This window comes from Vigna unguiculata, chromosome 7, assembly GCF_004118075.2.
Source record: "Vigna unguiculata cultivar IT97K-499-35 chromosome 7, ASM411807v1, whole genome shotgun sequence".
Lineage (NCBI taxonomy): Eukaryota > Viridiplantae > Streptophyta > Magnoliopsida > Fabales > Fabaceae > Vigna > Vigna unguiculata.
In genome coordinates, this window is record NC_040285.1 from 6,523,274 (window position 1) to 6,535,977 (window position 12,704).

Consider the following 12,704-nt stretch of genomic DNA (forward strand, 5'->3'; position numbering starts at 1 on the left):
TGTTCCGTTCGCCTGGCGGCTCACTTTCGCCGCTAGACGCCATACCAGTAGCGCAATGCTACTGGTTTTTGGCGCTTAAAACAGATCCCAATGGATCTTAAATCATACCACACACCAACTTATAGAACAATTAGGAGACACCAAGCATAGTTCTATCACTGGAATATCATACACACCTTTTTAATCATGTAAATTGTAATTACCAATGTCGCACAAACTTCTTAAAATAACATAAACAATATAGCATATCAACTACAACACCCAATAAACATAATTTTCATACATCCCTATATATTCATAAAACTGAATTGAAATTCACACATTGCTTTTGACATTTTTTTCTCATTTATTAACATACCATCCCTCTAACAATAATGCCCCATGCAATTCTCACTTCTCGTTTTACCAAATTAACATACTTCCTGGAATATATCTTAGCACATACAGCAAAACATTTAAGACATCCATTTCATTACTTCACTTTTCCCACCTTCGCTATCTCTAACCTTCCTTAGTCCCTAACATGCCATATTCATCTAAATTTTCCATTTTAGACATATATATTTATAATGAATTTCTAATTGAAGAGCCAACACCACGAAGTCCATGTCAATCAACCAAAATAAGCTGCATTGTTAGGCCGCCTAGCGGCAGTTCATGTGCCGCCAGGCGGTGCATACACATCTGGGTTCCGCTCAGATTTTCCAGCTCTGAATTTCACCCCAATTTTTCCAATTACAGTACCCGCCTTCATCCTAATGTGTTTCTATATGCATACACCATACAGGGTTCATACAACATTCATATTATAGACAATTCTGGATAATCAACGCCTAATCATTGAAATAGCTCATGAATATTATCCCCAATTCCCACATAAACCTTCACCCCCAATTTCATTCTCAAGTTCAGGCAATTTCCATCAATTTAGTAATTACCAACCATAATTTATCATGCCAATTAAATTGGTGCGATAGAAATACAACCCAAAATACCATGGCATCACTGACAAACCATTCAAAACGCGAAAATGGGAAGACGCAGGTTGCATCGCCTGGCGGGCCATCCTCAGCCGCCAGGCGGTTCATAAGCGAACCTAAAAACAGACTAGAACACATAGGCCGCCTGGCGGCTCATACCCTACTGCCAGGCAGTTTCTGGAAAAATCCAGAAACATGAGCAAAACTTGATTTTTAATAGGGATGCAGGCTTTACTAGTTTCATACATTACATGATTATACAAAATCACTATTTAAAACAACGAAGGAACTCCCCTAACCTGTATTCCTTGTTAGGAAAATACTCTTTGGAACGAAGGCGTTACATTGATGTTCGTCCGACCTCGTGAATAAAAACCATTTTGTTCATCTCACAGCATCACTCCCGCTTGAAATCAGCATTTGGGTGTTGAAGGCTTTCAAGTAGGGAAAGGGTGTCCTTGGTCTTCCATATTGGTCAAGCGACGTCCTTGGTTTCACTCCTCCTGATCTTGTAAACGACATAGGAGATCTCCATTTGCACATCATAGGTCTCCCTACTCTAGAAGTGTATCCTTCATCCTGTGCCTTGCTTCTCCCTCTTCCCGACGTACAACGATATGTTCCTCTCAAGCTTCATTTGCTCAGTTGTGGTCCTAGTCCGCTCTTTGGCGTATCTACTTGTTCTCATTCCGCAATTCCAGGATTAGTGTGGTTTAGTTGGTGACCTGCCATTCTTTCAGGACTTCCAGTCATTGGGTTAGCTTTTGTTAGGGCCTGGGAATCAGTTTTACCGGGCCCCACGATGGGCGCCAATCTGTTCTCGCAAAAAAGGGAATTCGAGGTGCACACTGGTTGCAACTCGGCCTCTTTGCCAAATGTTATTCAAAGGAATACTTTCGTTTCTCTTTAGACCTGACTTTTCAGTCATCTCCTTCCCCCTTTGGTGGAGAGCAGTCGCTTAGCTTTATAGAGGTCTCTAGCTCATCCTTGCCTCAATCTTCCTAGGATTACGGGAGGTAGTTGACATGTGCGGGGGTTATCCCAATCTTTGTGGGGATGTGGTTACGTGACTCTTTTGCCGCTATCCTGAGGAGAGGGGGTAGTTTAAGTGAATTGGGCCTTCCGGATAAGTTGGGTTCAGTGCATCGGAGTACATAGGTCGGCTCCAAGTCGGACACAATACGTCTGCACACCTTGGTCGTCTTGAGGTCGACCCAATAGTTCATACACATAGGTCGTCTTGAGGTCGGCCCAATAAGCACATACACATGGTCGTCCTAAGGTCAGCCTAGTATGCACATACACATAGGTCGTCCTAAGGTCGGCCTAATACACACATACACATAGATTGTCCCGAGATCGGTCCAATACACATATACACATAGATCGTCTAGAGTCTAATCACCAGGGTGTACATAATCTATATAATTTAGGGTGGTGATAGACATAGACTAGTATACTTATATACATGTTTTTGGAGAATTAGTGACAAATGGTAAAAAGGTGATTGGACAAACAATTGTACTTGAATAACATTGTTTTGTTTATAAAGCTTTGAATTCAAAATTTATCTGGTAGTTAACAATGATTAATAGTTTGTGGAATAATACTTTATTAATTATTGGCATGGTCACCTTTCGAGAACTAATAATCACTTTGTCTTTGATAATGGAGATATGAAAGTTGTGAATTGCATATTTATTTAAAGGTTGTGATTGGTTAAGTTTATTGAATAAAAGTTTTTTAAAACTAAGTTCCAGTATGAATGTTATGAGTTGAAAATAGGTGGGTTAAATAAGTTGATAAAAATGGTTAAATAATTTATCACGTTAGTTTATTGATAATATGACGATGAACAATCAATTGTACTTTATTATCAATGTTTATATAACACTCAATTTTATGTTCTTCAATGGGAGTAGTGATTTGAACTTTATGTAACAATACTCTAATAAATCATACATATATTAAGTTGTGGGTTAAATTAATCGAGAAAAGTGACTAAATACATTATAAAGTTGGTTAAATGATGATATAATGTTGGAGAACCAATTAGTCATCAAGATCAGTGTACTTAAACCTTTGAATTTCATATTTGTTAATTGATTATTAATATTATTATTGATTGAATATTTTCGGAACAACATTTATATGTGTATGCAAAACATTATGTGAAAAACATCTTATTGGTTAAATTAGTTAAAGAAAAGTGGTTACACCACTTATATAGATGGTTAAATGATCATGTCACCTTCTAGGATCAGTTAAACTTGAATAACATTGTTTTTGAAGCTTTGAATTCCAAACATTTGAGTGATTCTCGATGATTCAAAGTTTGTGGAAGAATACACTAATGTTGGAGTTGCTCATGTTTGATTATTTTGAAAGTCTTGGAGCACTAGTGCAGAATTCCTATTTTACCTCGCCTTATATGTCTCGGTTGATCAGGAACCGAAGCATATAATGGCGCGATGGCATTTTTGCAATTACAGCCAAGTTTTAGGCCTCGGTTCTCCAAATACCCGAAGCCAAAGATGGGTATAGGCCGCGGTTCGCTCAAAACCGGTGCCAAAGAGGTGTTTAGGCCTCGGTCCATCAGGACCCGAAGCCAAAAAGTGGCTGGAAGTTGTTGAATCTCTTGGCAAGCGTACCAAAAGTCAACTGTAGTATAATGATTTGAAGTAAGAGTGTCGAACCCACGAGGAACGGATTCAGTTAAAATAATTAATTATCTCAATCAGCATATATATACAAAGATTTTAAATTTGATTTGACATTGACTTTTGCATAAAATTAATACAGTAAAAGCGGAAAAGTTTAGAAAAATACAGTAAAAGAAACTGGGATTGAATTTCATCTATCTCCCTTGTCTGTAATCTGGATGAATATAATATATAACATCTGAAAATACCAATATTGATGCACACTCAAAAATCATTTATACCGATCCCTCGCGTATAAAATTCATAAGATTAGTTTCCTGAATATTGATTCCTCACATATTCAACAAACTATCCAGCATTACGGTCGAGTGTTAAAAGCAATTGATATATTGAGATCTATTCCTAGCATCACAGTATATCAAGTATCATTGTTCAAATCAGATTTTCAGAAATACTTTCCAGTCAGATCTAAAAATCAAAATCAAAACATCTATTGATCAGATAGAAGTAAGCATTAAGAGCAAAACAATAATACCAATACTGAGTAAAACAGAAATGCTATATATAAATATCACCAGATTACATCCAAGTTCGAGTAGATTACATTCAATCCCAAAGGAGAAGATTAGCCACTCATGGTAGCCAACAAAATCCTATGAGCTAAGAAGAAGAAGAAGAAAATGAGAGACTGTAATGCTCCTGGTAGCAGCTCTGCAGCACAGACGTCTTCTTCTCCAAAAATTCCAAGCTGATTTGCAGTTCTGAACCTCCAAAATATATATACAGCCCGAACTCTCGCTTGGGCTACTAAAGTCTCGCTTGAGCGAGACAGCATTCTTCATCCTAAAGAAAGCCTCTCGCTTGGGCGATATGTGCTGAAGCCAACATCTCGCTTAAACGAGCAAGAGTACTTCAAGCTGAAGAAAGGATCTCGCTTAGGCGAGATTGGCAGCATCTGAACTCGCTTGGGCGAGTATGGCGGCAAGAGAGGGTCTCCACTGCACGAACTCTCGCTTAAGCGAGATTCTGCGTCGCTTAAGCGAGAATGGCGGTAGTGGCTTTGGCTTAGGTGAGAATGCTTTGGTTTTGAGCGAAGTTAACAGCATTCCTTCCCTATTTTCTCTATTTCTTACTTTCTCCTTCACTCTTCTTGAGTTCTCTTTAATCTTTCCTGAAAAACACACAAAATAGGATCAAATGATTTCTTTAAATCAAAACTTGGAAGCATGTGATTGAAACTTAGATTTAGGGAGAATCAATATGAAATGAACACAAATTTAAAGTATAAGTGCCAGAGTTTGTTATGAATCTTTACTAAATTTTGGCACTTATCAACTCCCCCCAACCTAGCATCTTGCTTGTCCTCAAGCAAAGTAACAAAATCAACAGCCATTCAAAACTAAAACTGAAATTGGTTATTGAGAAATCATTTTCACAGTTCCTGTCCAGACAACTTTTGCATTCCAAACCACAGATTCAAAATCAGAAGCAAATGGTGAGTCCAATTATCAAACAGCAGTAGGATAAGAGTGCAGCCAATTTTTCAGGAAAACTAATTGTAAGAACAAGTGATTATAACCAAGGAAATTCTCTCTTAAGTCTCACAAGCATGTGTCTCTCTCATTTTCCACTGAATTTCAACAAATCAAAATTGCTAGTCATTTTCAATCCAACCACAAACACACAATCAGCATGGATCTTAAGGTCTTTTCAAGGTTGTAATGAGGCTAGGCTTTCAAGAATAATGGTTTTTCAAGATCACAAAAAGCACAACTTAGAAAAGAGAGCATAACTACAATTCAAACCCAATTCTACTCTCCATTCCTCATAATTCAGACCTCAATACACCAAGTTTCTCTTTCATTCATAATTCACTCTTATCTCTTTTTTTTTTGTAAATATATACATTCCTACATAATACTAGAGAGTGAATTATGATACTCAGCCCTTTTCTTCCTTAAGTGCAATTCTACCAACCAATTACCCTTACAGTTGAAAAATACACCTATGCTCTCTATCCCTAAGTGTGCAAAGGGAAAGGATAATAATTCAAGTTAAGGTTAAGGTGCATAATTCAAACAATTAGGCTCAAATGGGCTATCAACAAAGGATGATTATTTACAGGTTGGCTATTTGGCACTGAGTTATAAATTCAACAAAATTGCCTTAATCATTTCCATGCTTTAAATGTGATGTTATCAAATGAAAACTCAAGCAATATCAATTTGTCAACAAACAGTGGAAACACTCAAACTGTTTAAGGATTCACACACTCACTGGGTTTTCTGGTTTATTTCCTTGGTATCTCACTTGTTGTTACAACTGATTATCTTGACTAACTATGCAACATTAATATCCTAATTCTGTTTAATTATGAATTCAACCAAAATTTCCCTTTTTCACCTCTGTGTTCAGTTCACTCAGTTGTTCAAGACTCAGGATACTTACTGAAATCAGATTTCTTTTTAACCAATTTTCTCAAGAAAGATTTTCAAAGTGATTCCCAAAAAATTTTAGCTGTCTCTGAGTATTATGCACAAAATACTAAGCCAAAAAGTAAAGTTAAACAGTTAATCAACTAGAAAATATAACATTCTAGCCAAAACAACTAAAGCAAAATAGTAGTAATTACATAAATACTGCAAAATACTAAAAGAAAAAGAACAATGAAACCGTATTTATAGAGTTTGAAGGGTGGAATGGTGATGTGGATCAATCTCCTCCAAAATCAATCTCATCCTCAATGTCTGCTCCATCTGCGTCAGCAACTCCTGATGGTCCCTCACCTGCATCAGGTCCACCTCCCCCTGGGAAAATAGGACTGTCCCCAGGCCACTGTAGATAAGTGAAGAATTCTGGTGGAGTCATGCCTGGGTATGGTCCGCGGACATTCTGATAGAGGTACTCCTGAAGGTGGAGTTGTCCTCTATGAATGGAAGCATTTTGCTGGTGAGTGTGCTCCATCTGCAACCTCAAATATCTCATTTGCTCAAGCAACTCATTATTCATGTTGAGTTGAGGTTGCTGTGTGGGCCCTGTTTGTTGTTCTTCCATTGCTGGTTGGTCTTCAGCTACTTGGTCTTCAGCTTGTTGATCCAGCTGGGGCTCTTCTAGCTGCTCCAAGTCCTCTGGGTGGGTACAAAAGTGTTCAATGAATTTCTTGGTAATTGAAGGTCGTATCTTTTCAGTTAGTTCTACCTCCACCCCTTGTTCTTGGCAAAGAGCTGTGATCAAAGCCGGAAAACCCAAAGCACCTTTTGCCTTGTCATTCCTAGTGTTGACTTCATATCTCACAAATTTGTGGATTTCTTCAGAGATAATTGTGGCGACGTCAACAGTCAGATCCTCCCTCATTATGCAATAAAGGAGATGACATCTAGGGACGTTCAAGTCTGACACGTGACCAATGGGCACTATGTTTGCAAGTAAGAATGTGGTCCAGACTTGGGCCAAGGTTTTCATATCCCCTCTTATAATTCTGAGAGGATTTCCAGTGGGTCCGACTTGATAAGATCGGTTGGCAGCGCAAATAAGGAGTGCTACTTCATTTTCATCATAAGGTTCATGACTCCTCCTTCTTGTTGTGAAGTCACAACGTTGCCCTGGTTGTAGAGGTAGTGGATTACCAAATAACTCACTGATGGCAACTCGATCATAATTTACCCACCTCCCCCTAACTTTAGATCTCTTTTCACCAGGATTGTCCTCAGAATAAGCATTTGCATAGAACTCCCTCACAATCTCTGGATCAAATTTGGGAAGCGGGTCAGCCAACTTCATCCAATTCCTCCTGATAAGGCCATTCAAGAATGGATCATATTCATCTGGAAGTAGGACCACCTTTCTTTCTTTGATAAAGACCCAGTTCTTTATCTTCTCATACCGTTCTTCTCTTTCGGGGTCCCTAAAACGGTTGGTTATTGGCCTTTCAATAGAAGAGCTACTTGCATGTCTTCTCCTTTTCCCTTTATTGGTTTCAATAACGGGATGTTTAGTTGTTGTCTTCGTTCTAGCCATGGACCTGCAAGGATGAAATTTAACCCACCAAAATCTTGTTAAGTTAGTCAATTACAATGCAGTAGCAGTTTCTAGAATCCATTCACTAGTCAACCAAGCACAAACAAGAACAATTTCAGCATGACATTTCATCAAACACATGGAGTGCATTTTCACTCAAGCACAAACTGTGAAGATTTTTGAATCAATTCATCCATAGATAACCCACATTATTCGACTTCAGCACTAATTCACACTAAAACCCACAGTATAAACACAAGATGCATCAAAACAGATTATGGTACTAGCTAGGGTTTGCAAGAGCATAAAAACATGACTATGCTTGATGGAAATCAAGAAAATGAGGAAGAAGAACTTACCTTGAAGTGAAATTAGCAAAAGGAGACAAAATTTATGAGTTAAAATGCAGAGAATTGAATGAGTGAAGGCGCGCTCAAAATTGAAGAGAAGAGAAGGTGAGCGAGGGTTTGGAGAGAAGAGAGAAAGTGAACAAATCTGCCACTGTCCCCCACTTAAACGCGAATTCTCGCTTAAGCGAGCCATTCTCGCTTAAGCGAGATGAGCGTGAGAGGAAAAATTAAAAAGTCTCGCGCAGGCGAGGCTGTGTCGCCCAAATCACCCCTGGTGCAGGGCATTCTCGCCCAGGCGAGCCACTACTCGCTTAAGCGAGTATATCAGAAAAATTGGTTGGCTCAGGTTCTGCATATCTCGCCCAGGCGAGACATGTTTAGCTTGGGCGAGATTTTGTGCAGTTTTGGAAAACTCTGATTTTGCCACTTCTCAAATTTTTGCTCAACTTCTCCTCACTTGATTCATGATCCTTTCAATCCAAATAACTCGAAAACACACATCAAACCATACTTCAGTCAATTCTCTATCATTCCAAAAGGTTTCACATCAACAAACTCAAAATCAAGCTTTTAAACTCAAATTTCACAATTTGGCCAAAACAAGGCAATTTTTAGCATTTGATGATCTCAATTCTGGCACCAAAACTCATTCCCATGCTTAAAATACCAGTTTTGTTTGAAAACAACCAAAATTGCATGGTTTGCCTTATTGAGATGATTGGATGCTAAAATTCACCTTTTTACACATAAACATAGAACTTTAAACACAAACACATACTTACATACACAAACACATTTAATCACACAAGATGAAATTAAAGTGCAAAAACATAATTAAAACACTGGGTTGCCTCCCAGGAAGCGCTTGTTTAACGTCACGAGCCTGACGCCTGTTTCATTTAAGGTTCATCAAGTTGAATGATTGTGGCGAGCCTATCAATCTCACCACCAAGAAAGGGCTTCAACCTTTGCCCCTTTACAACCCAGCTCTTTTTGGATTCAGGATCCTCTAGCTCAATGGCTCCATAGGATTTCACGTCTTTGACAAGGAATGGTCCTGACCACTTTGATTTTAGCTTTCCAGGGAATAATCTCAACCTGGAATTGAACCATAACACTGATTGGCCTGGATAAAATTCTCTTTTGAGAATTTTCTTGTCATGATAAACTTTCATCTTTTCCTTGTAGAGCTTAGAGGACTCATAAGCGCTGAGTCTCCTTTCCTCCAATTCTGGCAGCTGTAATTTTCTTTTTTCTCCTGCTGCCTCATCATCATGAACACCAGCTAAAGCCTTTTTTAAAGGGTTCGCTTTTGTCACTTGCTTTCTAGCTGATAAAAAAGTTTCATCTATCACATCCACTTTGAAACATTGTTGTTTGTCTTTAGTATGTTGCATTGCCTCGAATACAGTAAAGTTGACTTCATCATCCTGCACTCTGACCTTTAGTTTGCCATCATCAACATCAATAATGACCTTGGCTGTTTTCATGAAAGGTCTTCCCAGTATTAGAGGGACTTCAATGTCTTCCTCAATATCCATCACAACAAAATCGACTGGGAATATGAATTTATCAACTTTAACTAAAACATCCTCTGCCACTCCATATGGATACTTCAAAGATCTGTCAGTTAATTGCAATGTCATCCTTGTAGGCTTTACTTCTAGATCTCCTATTCTCCGTAGCATAGACAGAGGCATCAAATTTATACTTGCACCCAAGTCGAGCAATGCTTTATCTACTGGCAATGTTCCAATTGTGACTGGAATTGTGAAGCTCCCAGGGTCTTTGGATTTCTGAGGTAATGATTTCTGGATTATAGCACTGCACCCTGCTTCCAGCTCCACTGTCTCTTCAGAAAATTTTCTTTTCTTTGTTAGGAGCTCTTTCATGAATTTTGCATAAGTTGGCATCTGCTCCATAGCATCCAAAAAAGGAATATTAATCTGCAGTCGTTTGAAAATATCCATGAACCTTGCAAACTGCCTCTCTTTGTCCTTTTTGGAAGGGTTTTGAGGGTATGGAAGGTTTTTCAACTAGGGTACCTGTTTCTCACCCTTCTCCTTCTTTTTCTCCTTATTTTTATTTTTTTCTTCTTTTTCTTCTCTTCTATTTACAAACTCTCTTTTATTTTTTTCTTCCTCTCCCTCACACTCATTTTTTTCTTTCTCTCTCTCTGGTTCCTCCAACACCTCCTCTGCAACCAGGTTGTCTCCAATCCCTCTTCCCACAATCTTACCACTTCTGGTAGTAATTGAATTACAGTGCTCCTTCGGATTAGTCTGCGTGTTGGCTGAAAATTGACCTGCTTGCTGATCTGATAATTGCTTAGCCAACTGTCCAACCTGTACTTCAAGATTTCTGATTGAAGCTTCTGTATTCTTCTGATTGGTCAAAGAAGCTTGCATAAACTTTTCTAAAGTATCCTCCAGTTTAGATGTTCTATCATGCACCGAAGGATAATGTTGTTGTTGTTGTTGATAAGGAGGTTGTCTGTTTGAAGGACCAGCATCTTGCTTCCATCCAAAATTCTGATTTGGATTGTTTCTCCATCCCTGTGAAAAGTTGTTATTGTTGGAGAAATTTCCTGGTCTTCCTTGGTTGCTCACATATTGAACTTCTCCTTGTGAGCTACTCTGATAAGAACAATGACCATTTGGATGATCTCCTCCACAGAAGTCACATCTCATGAGTTGTTGACTGGGAGAAGATTGCACAACTTGCAACTGCTCTGGTAATTTAGACATTTGCTTCGTCAGTGCTTCAATCTGTTGAGTCAGAATCTTATTCTGAGCTAAGATCGCATCTGTAGTACTAAGATCAAGCACTCCCTTCCTCTGAACAGTTTGCCTATTATGCTGAGCTTGATGATTTGTGGATGCTAATGCCTCAATGATTTTTGTTGCTTGCTCCGCATCTACACTCATCATTGTTCCACCTGCTGCTGCATCTAATATCATCTTGGTGTCAGGCCTCAGACCATTACAGAATATGTTCAACTGAGCAATATCCTCAAATCCGTGATTTGGGCATTTCCTCAATAAGGAATTGAACCGCTCCCAAGCTTCACAGAATGGCTCATCTGGTCCTTGCCTAAACGTCGAAATATCAGCTTTGGCTTTGATGTAGCGAGATGGTGGAAAGAATCTGTTCAAGAATTTCTCCTCAACATCCTTCCAACTGTTCAAACTCTGATTTGGATGTGACTTAAGCCATTCCTTTGCTTTACCTGCCAAAGAAAAAGGAAACAACCGCACGTATACATGCTCAAGATCTCCTTCTTGAAAGCCCATGGTTCCTATCAATTCATAGAATGTAGAGAGATGAGTGTATGGATCTTCATTATCCATTCCAGTGAATTGATGAGAACTGATCAAGCTGAGGAAAGTTGGCTTCATCTCCAGAGTTTTAGTGGTGGATGGTATTGCTATGCTAGAAAAATATCTCGGCCCTTGTTGCATAGCATAGTCTCCAAGTGTCTTCCTGGCTGGAGCTGGTCTTTGATTCTCCATGTTTTCTGATTGAGGTGTGATGGAAGTACTGGAAGATTCTTCCCTTGTCTTTCCTTGCTTCTTTTTGCTTTTGCCTCTGTTCCTTCTAGCTGTCTTTTCTATCTCCGGGTCAAATGCTAATCGATCTTCCGGAACCTGACCTCTTAAGAGCATAAATCAAACAGCTCAAGCAAGGATTAATACAAAGGAAAAATTTAATAAGCTATCTAATAAAGAAAAATATATACAAAGCTGGATGAGATAACTAGAAATTTCAAAAGAACACCGTTCCCCGGCAACGGCGCCAAAAATACTTGTTGAATCTCTTGGCAAGCGTACCAAAAGTCAACTGTAGTATAATGATTTGAAGTAAGAGTGTCGAACCCACGAGGAACGAATTCAGTTAAAATAATTAATTATCTCAATCAGCATATATATACAAAGATTTTAAATTTGATTTGACATTGACTTTTGCATAAAATTAATACAGTAAAAGCGGAAAAGTTTAGAAAAATACAGTAAAAGAAACTGGGATTGAATTTCATTTATCTCCCTTGTCTGTAATCTGGATGAATATAATATATAACATCCTAAAGAAAGCCTCTCGCTTGGGCGAGATGTGCTGAAGCCAACATCTCGCTTAAGCAAGCAAGAGTACTTCAAGCTGAAGAAAGGATCTCGCTTAGGCGAGATTGGCAGCATCTGAACTCGCTTGGGCGAGTATGGCGGCAAGAGAGGGTCTCCACTGCACGAACTCTCGCTTAAGCGAGATTCTGCGTCGCTTAAGCGAGAATGGCGGTAGTGGCTTTGGCTTAGGCGAGAATGCTTTGGTTTTGAGCGAAGTTAACAACATTCCTTCCCTATTTTCTCTATTTCTTACTTTCTCCTTCACTCTTCTTGAGTTCTCTTTCATCTTTCCTGAAAAACACACAAAATAGGATCAAATGATTTCTTTAAATCAAAACTTGGAAGCATGTGATTGAAACTTAGATTTAGGGAGAATCAATATGAAATGCACACAAATTTAAAGTATAAGTGCCAGAGTTTGTTATGAATCTTTACTAAATTTTGGCACTTATCAGAAGTCAGGGTATAGGCCTCGGTCCAAGGCAAACCGGTGCAAAAAGGGGTCAATGGCTTCGGTTCTTCTAACAATCGAAGCCATAGGGTTTATTTAGGGTTCGAAAATCGCGAACCCTCTTC

At 38.8% G+C, this 12,704-nt stretch overlaps 1 non-coding gene across 1 annotated transcript; it reads left to right on the top strand.

The window, feature by feature from the left end:
- Positions 1-11,025: 11,025 nt before the first annotated feature.
- LOC114192841 lies at positions 11,026-11,132 on the top strand. Its single transcript, XR_003606160.1, has one exon. It is a non-coding gene; the product is annotated as a small nucleolar RNA R71 (small nucleolar RNA).
- The last annotated feature ends 1,572 nt before the right edge of the window (positions 11,133-12,704 follow it).